At 44.5% G+C, this 12,103-nt stretch overlaps 1 protein-coding gene across 4 annotated transcripts in view; it reads right to left on the reverse strand.

Moving 5' to 3' along the window:
- Window positions 1-12,103, reverse strand: part of REEP1 (receptor accessory protein 1) — a 100,635-nt gene that overhangs the window by 18,805 nt on the left and 69,727 nt on the right. The window lies entirely within an intron of this gene.

The following is a 12,103-nucleotide window of genomic DNA, read 5'->3' on the forward strand; positions in this document are numbered from 1 at the left end:
AGTCCAGGTTGTCTGAAACACATTCCACTGACACCTCTGGTAAGATCAAGAAAGTGACAGCATTTCTGAGTGGGTATCAGCAGCACAGATGAAAATCCCAGAGACAATAGCTCTGTATCACCAGTGCTCTGGAAGGCAGAGAGTGATACAGCATGGTCAAATGGCTGCTGATGAGCTCCACTGCAAAGTGATTCTGAAGAGTCAGACACAGAAAGTCAAGAATTGATGTTAGGAGACCTCAGTTTATTGCACTTATATGTTCCCTTTAATGTATGTACAAAAGTGACACATAAAGATTCTATGTCTACACAATTCTAAGAGTCCTTTCAATAAGTAGAAGTTAACATTTTAAGCGCAAAAGCATTATGTCCTAATTTAATTGGCAATATTTTCTTCCTTAGTGGTATAGAAGATAACAATGTATCTTAGAAACCACAGCACTTTAGATTCAATGGAGTGTGCTTGCACTTCCAGGGAAGTTTTCTCTGACCATCTCTGCTCCCTGACATATGCTCTCAGTACAGTCTGTATTTCTTTGTAGCACTTCACACGATTGTATTTAACTTTAATGTTGTTTGTTGGTTTGTCTTTCCCCCTGGATCGCTTGTTTTATTTACTAGTGTAGCCTTGGTGTCTGCCACTCTATCTGATATATGCTGGGGGTCAAGGAGTTGAATAAATGAACTGGTGGCCATTTCCTGAGCAATCTCTTCAGTAAAGTGCCACAACCAGAAATCCGTACCTCCACCCCAGTGCACCGGCCAGGGGCCCAGACCTGAAGGAGTATCCTGTTGAGCAGGAACTTGAGCTCTGCCTTCAAGGAGTGTATGAGAAATGCCAGAGGGTTGAAGGGTGCCAAGGACAGAGGGTGCACATCTGAGAGGCCAGGCACACACAGGAAACTACATATGACCTAGCCTGGGAGGACGTGGGTAGGTGAAGATGGGGACCAGGTGGAAAAAGAAGTGTATTTCTTAGTCACCTGTCTGTCACTCAGAGCTGCCACTTCATTCCATGACAGAGGAGGTCTTTGCAGTTTTGTCTGCTAAGGAGATGGGAGTGTCAATTATACCATGTTAATGGACAAATGAACACATCTTTGAAAGTGCCTGCCAGAAGGTCACAGGTTTCTTTTAAATCAGCTGGACCAATGGAGGACAGGGACAGGAGTGAGACCTACTCTTCACTGCACGCTCTCTTTTGTGCTTTTAGAATTTTATACCATAAATGCATATTACCTTTAAGGAATCATTACCGTTTCATTTTTACAAACACAGCACTTTCCCAAGATCACCTTGAGGATCCCATTTTGTAAATACAGGGCTTGCATGATGCTGAAAAATGCCATCTAGATCAAAAAAGAATGACATGGAAACTATTTTAAATAATAATAATAATATTGACACCTGGGTGGCTCAGTGGTTGAACATCTGCCTTTGGCTCAGGACGTGATCCCAGAGTCCTGCGATCAAGTCCTATATCGGACTCCCCACAAGGAGCCTGCTTCTCCCTCTGCCTATGTTGCTGCCTCTCTCTCTGTGTCTCTCATGAATAAATAAAATCTTAAAAAATAATAATAATAAACAAATGAGAAAAGAGAAGGAAGAGGCAGTATATTTAGTCACTGTCCACTCAGAGAGCCTAGTCTCAACTCTGCTATGAAGGGCCTTGACTAAGTCGCCTTGGTCTTTCTCAGCCTTGCAAATTAAAGTATTTGAACAAGATTCCCTTCCAAGTGGAAAATTCTGAGTTCAAGAATCTATGACCCTCTTCTGTGGCCCATTATCTGGCTCTGACTACAATACCAAAATAAGGGTTTCTAGAATTATTTGAAAATCTCTAGAATAAATGTTGGGTCTCCCATGGTAACTCTGATGGAGGAGTAGTTTCCAGTGTGTGTGCGTGTGTGTGTGTGTGTGTGTGTGTGTGTGTTTAAATTCCTGCATTGATGTCCTCCCCAGCCAACACTCAGCTTGGAATGTGAGACATAAGAAAAGCTAAGAATGCTGGGGCCCTTTCATGAACCAAGGTCAGCCTACTTCAGGTACATCTGAGCCAGTCCCTGGGCCTGTCATACCATATGTCAGTACCATCCTTACCAGCCCACCTCTGGAAGACCCTCTCCATAGCCTATCATCATGGCATTGGAAAGGGAGATATACTCGGCCTTCCATGACAACAAATCTCTTACTTACTTATAATCTGTTGTACTCTTTAGCTCTTCATTCCCTATGCTGTGATAAGTGTGTCTGTCTAGTTTTGTTATTGTTGCTTCTTTACATGTTATTTAACAAACCCACCTCGCTGCTTTCTGTGTACATCAACACAACATGTCCTGGTGGTTCTTCCAGTGGTGCTCCTAGAAGCCCCAGAAATCCCACAGAAGTGCCTTGGAACAAGGGAGGGTAATCCATTTCTGATTATTTAATTTTTTTTTTTCTAGCTAAAACTCTTAGAAAATTAGACTTCAAGAAATAAGTTGTATCACTGACCTATCAATCTGAGATCTTTTTTTTTTTCAATCTGAGATCTTTAATTTTCTCCCTCAACTGGTAAGAAATGAGAAAGCCACTCAGCCAACACACACCAAATTCTGTATGTTTTGATGTTTTTCTTTTCTAAAATTATTACTTTGTTTAAGTAAACTCTATCCCTAACGTGGTGGGGCTCAAACTCTCGACTCTGAGATCAAGAGTTACCCTTGATCTACTGCTCTACTGACTGAGCCAGCCAAGTACTCCTTTTGATGTTTTTCTTAGGGGCGGGGGTATGTTCTTGGAAAATCCAGACCTTTAATAATCTGGTATTCCAAGCAAAACAATTTACCACTAATAGGATGCCTGCCATTAGGGCCCACAGAGCCCAGATTCAGCATAGCAGCTAAGCTTGGCTGCAAGCCCTTGATGAGGTCCTCTTTTCCAGAGGAACACACCAAGTCACAGGGGAAGGCTCCAGCAGAGCCTTCCCAGGTACCGAATGCCTATAACTAATGACAAAGAAAATAAAGACAACAGGTTTTAGTGAGTCAAACAATTGATAACAAAGCCACCAGCATAACCACATTTCCCACTGGTAATTCAAAAAGAGTTAATGCTTCCTTCTAGAAGGGTACCCACTCGCTAACACAGTTAACCTCTATAGCTACACATGCTCCACATCAATGGCAAGCAGGATAATAATCATGCTGGATAAAGATGAGGGGCCTTGGTTTTGACATAACATTAGATTGACAAAGAAGAAAGAAAGACAATTTCTCCCAAAACAGCATCAATCATCAAATTCAACTCATTCTTCGGGCATTAAACAAAGAAAAACTCAAGTAAGTTAATCACATGTTAGATGCTACTGAATTAACACAAAAAAGAGGCTCTGGAAGGACACTGAAGTGGGACTGGCTCTGGGATTAACACACACGTACACACACAGGTGTCGGTAGGAGAAACACCTGGTTCGGATCCAGACCACAGGCTGGTGGGCAGAGGTGGGGGCTGGCCTCTCTACCCGACTGGATCAGTTTGGAGTTAGTCACACCTCTCAACGGGGTTACCTGCCCTTCTCTGAGGTCCAAAGAGGAGACAAAATGAAAGAGTCGAGCCACCTGACAAAGGGGAAAAGAAAAAAAAAAAAGCCATGGGCACCAAGCCTATAAAACAGGGTTGAAGGGAGCCATGCTGTCTTCACCTAGGACACTCCTCACTCACTTGCTCACTCACTCACTCCTTTCTTCCTTCCTCCATTCGCAGCGGGTGCAGAGGGAGTGTTTACAAAGCTCTGTGTGAAGCCTCACAGGGGAACAAAGATGAATATGAAACACGATACCCAATTCCTACTCCCAAGGAGCTCGCAGTCAGCGGCATCTAGACACAATGCACACAAGGCAGCAAATGACAAAGATGACACAACGTGGGGCCGATCTTCAGAGGAGGGAGAATGTCAGCCAGCTGCCCTCTCATCTGGGGGAGGTATCATGCAAGAGCTCAAACTTGAGTGAAGCCAGGGCTGCATCATCAAATAGAAAAGGGAAAATACTGTGGCTTGGCCTTCTGAGTCAAGACTGCATCCTGGGGATAGGGTTTCGGGGTCACCAGGAAGGACTCTCCACACACAGCTGATGTCTCTGTCCTCTTATGTAGAAGTCCACCACCGAGTCCCAGATGTGAAACTTTGCCCCTTGTCCAAGCTTTCTCCGTGGAGAGCAAAGGCCCTGTGGGAAGGTTAATATGGTAGGGAATCTATCTTCCTGGGTGGGGAGGGACATTGCTAATAGACTGTGAGAGGGAGAAAGGACTAGGGTGGAGGGGGCAGGCATCCACAAGACAGATTTGTTTTGCTGTTAGTGAGCAGTGGAGCTACAGTTATATTTGCAAATATGCCCCCATTATCACGTGATAAAGCTTTAAAGGAACTAGATCTTATGGTAACATGTATTTGTGATGCATACTCCTTCAACTTAGTGTGTACCACATCCTGCATTTATGTGTTGTCCCAGCCTTGCCTCAGGACAAAGAAGGAACCTGCCTTGGTGCCCTGGGCTGGCTGCCTTTTGCATATTAATGCACTTTCTTAATTCCAAGGGACATCTGATGTAAAATGGTCACAAGAGCAAGCAGACAACCTTAGAAGTACCTGGGGCTGTGATTGGCCCTGAAATTCTCAGAAGCAGACAATCATCCCTCAGGTACTGGCCTGGCTTCTCAGGGCCTGGTGATGTAACCCAAGCACATAATGGTCAGGAAGTGTCAAGTGTCAGCCCAGCATGGGGTGATGGTGGTTTGGGGAGAGGGCCTGGGGTTGTTTGGAGTGATGCAGGGTACACAGGACTGGGAACCAGCAAGTTCACTCTGAACCCAACTTGACAACTAACAGCTGCATAACCCTGGGTGAGCCACTCAACTTCTGGGTCTCAATGTCCACTCCTGTGAAGTAAGGGGTTACAAAGACGGCTTCTAAGGCTCCTGCCTGCTCTGGGACCCACAAGTTTGACATTCCTTCTCTCTTGGGGGAGGGCAGGTGCTCACAGTTACAAGCTGACCCCAGGGATCCACCCACCCGGGGGCTGAAAAGGAGGAGGAAACAACTGTATGGAAAGTCAGGCAGAGAGCAATGAGGGACCTGAACCTGAGGGCTGGAGGGTGGCCTTCCCAGGGAGACCCAGCACAGGCAAAGTGGACTGGGACCAGAGCACAGGCAGTACTAGGTACTGTCCTCACACTACCACATCACAGAGAAAAGAAGGGAAGAGAGTCTAGATCCACATGAGAGGGAAACTCAGCTTCCTATCCGGAAGAGTCTGAACTGTAAATAGCTTCCCAAAGTCAGTATCTGGCATTTCTTTTATTCTGCTCAACAGAATAACGATCAGCCTCAGAGATCAAACCAACATACAGGAGAAGTGAGTAATAGGCAACCTTTATTAAGCATTTAGTATGACTTCTGCATTCTGTGAAGACTTTAGGCACACCATCTCATGAGTGACAGGGACTATGGTTATGTCCACTTTGCAGGTGAAGAAGCTGAAGTTCACAGGGGTGCAGCAGTAAGTGTGGGAGCCGTTTTTTTTTTAATGGAGATTATTTATATATTTTTTATTTATGAGACAGAGAGAGAGAGAGAGAGAGAGAGGCAGAGACACAGGCAGAGGGAGAAGCAAGCTCCATGCTGGGATCCCCACACGGGACTTGGTCCCGGGACTCCAGGATCGTGCCCTGGGCCAAAGGCAGGCGCTAAACTGCTGAGCCACCCAGGGATCCCCAGAGCTGGGGTTTTTAATCTACCTCTGCTTACCTCCAAAGCCCACCTGTGATGCTAAATGTTGCTCTATTAGCTGACACAGCTAAAAATATGCACGACAGTCCTTCATTCCTTTAATATTGACTGGGCACCTACTAGGGATGCAGATAAGACATGAAATATAACGATCACAGCAGACTGCCATGTGGGACCCAAGAAGCAGGAGAATAGTTCCACCTGGAATCAGAAGAGGTTTCCATGGAGAAGGTGGCATTTGACCTTGAAAGGTGGTCAGGATTTCAAACAGGTGGCAACAGGGGCAGATGAAGGACCAACAGGAGCTGAGGCAGGAAAAGAGAAAAGTCTAGAAATAGCACACAGAGTTGCTATTTCTAGAACAGCACAGAAGGTGGTGCTGTGACTGCAGTACAAGAGGAGCTAGAAAGGTAAGGAGAGACAAGACAAGGCTGAAAAGCTGGGATCACAGCTCAAACTGGATGAGAGAGGAGCAGTGAATACATGAGTGTCTACTGCACTAGTCCTAGCCGAAAGGAAGGGGGTGGGGAAGAAGGCCTGGAAAAAGGGAAAGAATGTCAAATGCGCACAACTTGAAGAGTAAGCGAGAAGAAGGAAACCTCAAAGATGACTGAGATCTGGTTCCTGGAGGCCTGAGGGGGTGAATGGTGACTTCATTGTCATCAGACAGATGGGACACAAGATGAGGGGCAGATTCAGAGTTAGGAAACATTAGCTGTACCAAGGAAACAAGAGGAGGAGAAGTTCAGTGGAAGGCAGAGAAGCCGATCTGAGAACCAGGACATCAGAGGACAGCTAGCTGAAGGTGAAGGAAAGGATGAAATGATCCTGGGAAGGAAAGGGAAATGAGGTGGGGCTCTGGAGAAATTCCACCCAACACTGCAGGGAGGGTGGTGGGTGAGGGGAGAAGGAAGGGAGCAAGCAGAAGAGGAGAGTCAGGGAGGAGGAGGTGACCAAGAAGGTGCCACATCGCCACAGCCAAGAAACAGCTCTTTCTGCTCACAGGTGATCTTAAAAAATGCCTTCTCAGACCTCCTAGGTTCCACCAGCCTCCTTTCAGAAACCAGGTAAGCAGGTGGGCTTCTCTCTTCTCACTTAGACCCTTGATGCATCTAGCTACATATAACCTCCACAGGTAAACTTGGAACAGAAGGGGCAAGAGACATCTGCGTGAGCCCCCAGTTCTTCTTCTGACTGGTGGCTCTGCAGCTTGTTTTCCTCTGCCTAAACATCTACCAGGTGCACAGAGGTGAGGTAGCTGTCCTGGTAGAAACACAGGAGGAAAGGAATCCAGAAAGATGGAGTGTTGCGGACAAAGGTGGCAGACCTGCACTGGCAGGAAGTCTTGGGTGATTCTGCATCAACAAGTTGCAGAAAGCTTAGCTTGGGTGCAAGTCGATTTGTTTGGGAGACGTAGAGGGTAGGCAATACTTCCAAACTTTTTCAGCAGGTTGTCCATAATAGTTTAGATAATCTTGGTGTTTAAAACTGGTTGCCGTAGTGAATTCTAAATATTAATTTTATGTCACACGCTCCTTGACTAAAATGGAAGAAAGAAGGCTAACTTCACCTAACCTAGCACAATAGTTGGTTAATGTTCCTCAGCTACTTGGATGGAGAGACACGAGGTGTGACTGTGAAGTGAGACACAGGGACGTGGAAGGGAAAGCAGTCTTTTCTTCTTCCTTGGAAATACTTTCTGAGCATGAGTCCATACAGAGAAGTTTTATAAGAGGGAAATGAATACCTTCCCTCTGATGAATTATAAACACATCGTTTACAACTAATCAGTACACAATAGGCAGCTAGAAAAACAACAAACCAAAGGCAAAGGCAAACAACTCCAGTCTGGCCAGAACCCCAAGTCACTAGTCTTACAAACTTCTGGGAATGAGCTTCTGATTCCAAAAATAGTTTCACAGTGGTTTGAAAGCAGAATTTATTTCAAGCAAGAGGTTTAGATAAAGCAGTGATGGATAAAAGATAATGATAAGGAATTAAAGATAGAGGAACTTTTAAAAAACTATGCAAACTGTTTTGTAGAGTTTTATTTCAAGGCAAAATTGAGTGGGAATTTAAATAATGAGTGGGAAAACACCAGGATTTGTCTCTCTGTGGCTTGTTCCCAGCTGTTAAAATGCTAGGGCTATAACCAAGGTTTGGCTATACTCTGGTGGGTGCTGACCACACCATAAGGTAGAGTGCCTGAGTTTTGACTGGCAAATTGGGGAAAATGGAGTCATGGTGTGAAAGTGGGGCTGGACCAGGGAAGAAGATGGAGAAAAGAAAGCGACACCATGGGTGACACTATAAGCTGCATTTCTATTTCCCTATTTTTGCTGATCAACCTCATATACAGAGGCCCCAAAGTGCTGAGTGGGTAAAGGAGGGGTCCTGTCAAAGCTAGGGCACTGCAGGTGAAGGGGTGAAAATAAGGCAAAGATAACCCAAGAGGTTTCAGAGAGGACTTGGGCAGTGCTGCCCAAAAAAACAAAAAACAAAAAAAAACTCTGTGATGTTGGAAACGTTCTGTATCTGTGCCAGCCACCTGCTATACTATGGCTGCTGAGTACTGGAAATACAACTGGTATGACTGAGGAACTGAATTTTACACTAACTTACTTTTAACTAATTCATATAAATAACCACTTGAACAGAGCAGGACTAGAGAATCAAAAAAGTTTATTCTTCGGATCAATCAACAAGGTTTGATGAGTAGCTATGAGTGTAGAACACTAAACAAGTAGGTACTGTTAGGTTCTTTATTCTGTGTGTTTTTTTTTTTTTCTAAGCAAGAAACAAAGGATAAGAATCTAGAGACCCTCACCTCCAGAAGCTAACAATATAATAGGAAATATTAGATTTGAGGGAGAAAAGCCCATACACAATCTGGGGCAGAAGAATCCCGAATCCATTGAATGCCAACACTACTTGGAGCAGTGTCTTAACCAGATGACTTACCAATGATATTGGTTCCAGTGGAACTGTTCTAGGGATAGGATCTCTAGAGGGAGTAAAATAACATTATTTTCCAAGTTATGAGACAAGTAAAAAGCAAGGTTGGTTTACCAGGCCTAAGAACTGGGCAGGTGGAAGAGACCTAATATATGCTTCCAAGCTCAAGAGCCATAGGGTGCCATGGACACTTCAGTTTTCAAACTTTTGATCAATTGTTTTTCTCACATGGTTTCTTTTGTGTGAGGATGTGCTTCGCTTATTCTAGAGCATCATTTTTAAAAAGAGAGAGAGACTTCCAATTCTAGTCTTCAAAAAACCTGGGGCCCAATTTTCCCGCTAGGTGGAATTACTGGCTAGAAAACACCCAATATCCAGGTGCAGAGCCAACTCGGAGACAAGGGACATTTAGACAGATGGTCCTAGAGAAGGGTGTCCTCAGGAAGGAGACAGAGCAGTTTTCATAGAAAGAAAAGATGCATCGACACTTCCAGAGAGAAGGATTAGACCTTGGGGAAAAGTGGGAGTGGGATAGAGGTTAGTAGGCCTGGGGAGGAATTTCCCATGTGTAATTGTGTTGTTTTTGTTTTTCTAGTTCTAAGATAAAACAATGTTAACATTAATAACAACTTACATTGGTACAATATGGTGCACAAAGTTTCTTCACTTTTCTTGATGATGCAAAAATCCTGCAAACCTTAATTTTTGTTGTTGTTTTTTTGTTTTGTGTTGTTTTTAGGGACAGGGCTCAGGACTCAATATTACAAGAAAATAAAGGATTAACTCAAAGTGTGGCTGCATTAGGTTGTACACCTGAAACTAATATAATTTTACATGTCGATTATACTTCAATTAAAAAAAAAGGAAAGAAAAAATATAACCAAGAGATCTCTTAAATTCTATACTTCCTTTCTGGGAGGCTTTAAAGGATGGAAAAAAGAACAGAAGACAGGGGAGCAGTGACCCCTCATCCAAGCACCTGACCCCTAATATGTCTGAAGTAAGAGATAGTCTCTCAGTTGCCTCACACTCTCTTGTGGGTCCATTTAGCTAAATGCAGTAGATATTTAGAGTTAGAACCAATTTGTGAGTTGAGGGTGTTTTTTTGGGAGGAGAGAGGCAAGGTACAAGAGTTGTAAAATGGAGCTATGAGTAGGGTGACCCTAATTCCTGGTTTGCTTGGGACAGGCCTCATACCTATTCCTGGTATAATTATTCCAGCACCCCTTTCACTCTCAGATGTTCTGGTTTGGACATTAAAGTATAGTCATGGGGGATTTGCCAGGATGCTGGGGTTTTTTCCCCCCTACAAAACTGCTCTATTCCCCCGGGGGAATCACCAAGGTTGTTCAGGGCTCGGCTGGGTGCAGTGCACTGTGCTAGGCTCTCTGGAGCATTACAGAGAGGGAGAAAAATTTGTATTCCCACCATAGTATTCCCCAATTGGCATGAAGTTTTAAGGAAATGAAACACACACACACACCCCACTTTCTCATTCTCAAGGTTAATGCTTCTAAGAAGCTAAGTCCGCATCCCAGGAATGTAAGTGAAGTGCTCTAACCCTAATCACCTGGGCACTTCTGGTTCTGGATGGGGCCTGAGGCAACGACCTGTACAGAGCTGGCTGCTTAAGAATCATCTGGAGAACTTGTTAAAAATAGAGATTGGGCCTACTGCCTGAGATTCTGAATCAGCACATCTGAGAATCTATTAAAAAATGAAAACAAAGCTTCCCAGGTGGTTTGGACATGAAAGCCAGATTTGGAGTCACTGGTGAGTCATCATCCCTTGACCCCTGCCTGAAGTGATCTGCTGTTGCTGTGGAAACCACTGATTTACCCCTCAGCCAGACTGGATTTTACTTTTTTTTTTTTTTTAATACACATCTGTTTCAAAAATAGAGGGCATTATTTTTGGAAGAGAAGTTGTGTTTCTCTCTCAAGATATTTATATCAAGAGAGGGAAAGCAAAGCCCCCAAAAGGCAAAAAGTTTTCTCATTTGAAACCAGATTCAACAGGAAGGGGGCACCCCTCACTATTGTAGCACAACTAGAAAGAACTAATGAGCGGTTATTTCCTGAGGCAAAGTTTCAGACTGTCTAGAGCTTCCTTCATGTTTGGTTGTTGTAGGGTGCCTGGCTAGAGGCCTAGGCTCACAGGCTTCCCCGGGTGGTCTGAGGGGCTGGCGGTGGCTGGCCAAGATGGTATCAAGACTCTGGAGGCTCCAGCTTGAGGCAGACCTGGAAAAGGATGGCCCTACAGAATTACTGTCAGAATAACATTTACACACATGCTGCTGTATGGCCAGGGGACCCACACTGAGCCACCCTGATAAATACCCATCTTCCTTCAGGCTTCAGAAGCAGAGGAGATGGGGTGGAGAGAGGGGCAGAGAGGAGGTTTCTGTAGCTCTATGTTGCAAACTTCACCTGATGAATTAACAATTTAGCAATTTTGAGTTCTCTTATCTTTCACCTTAAAAATAAAAGCACAAAATGGTTACATCTCAAATAGAAGGATCTTGATATTCACTGCTCTTTGTAAATCCTGATACATCTCCTTGGGATACCAAAGTGGAATGTCTCCTCTAAAGATACTCACTGGGATCTATCATTTTGCCAGCAGCTATTGGACTAAGGGGGACACCTCATTACAGTTCTGTATTATAGAAGGAGCTGGTCCTTCTCTGATTAGGAATCATTCCCTTTTGGTTTTCCTTCTCTCTCTCCCAGCCTTTGTATGCAGAACTCCTTGACTTCTGGTGGACAGTACTTTTCAAACAAATACTCAGCCCCAAGTGGTAAGTCTGTCTTCCAGAAATGCTCCTAATGTGCTTCTCTTGGTTCAGGACACAGAAACTCAGCTTGGTCCCCTGACCCAGCTGGCTGTGAACATGCTCCATCCCACCATCCACTCAGAGCTCATGGAGCACCAAGGTCAGTATCCTCTTCCAAAGCCTTTCACAACTCTGCCTCCCTTGCCCTCAGTCATCACCTAGGGACATAAGGCTTCCCTTTGATCATACAACTCACCTCCCAGTTTGTCTGCCCAAACATTGGCATAACTGCCTCTCTTCCACCCCTTGCTGAATATAGACCCCTCCTCTACATTTGGGCTGAGGGTAAAGGGTGTAAGCAGGAAACACAAGGCAATCTGCTGAATTTACTCCAGGGGGAAATACTACCAATTTAATATTTCAGGGCTGAGCACATAATGAGAAACTGAAGCAATAAGGTGAATGTGATATGAGAAGAAGCTAGGAAGGACTACAGAGGACATGAATGGGGCTGGATGGAAAAGAGAAGGAAGTGATGTCTACATCACAATGTCCTGCACGACCAGTGTTTACTTCAAACCTCCTCCAGGTCTCATTGCCACTGCT

Source organism: Canis aureus, chromosome 12 (genome assembly GCF_053574225.1).
Source record: "Canis aureus isolate CA01 chromosome 12, VMU_Caureus_v.1.0, whole genome shotgun sequence".
NCBI lineage: Eukaryota > Metazoa > Chordata > Mammalia > Carnivora > Canidae > Canis > Canis aureus.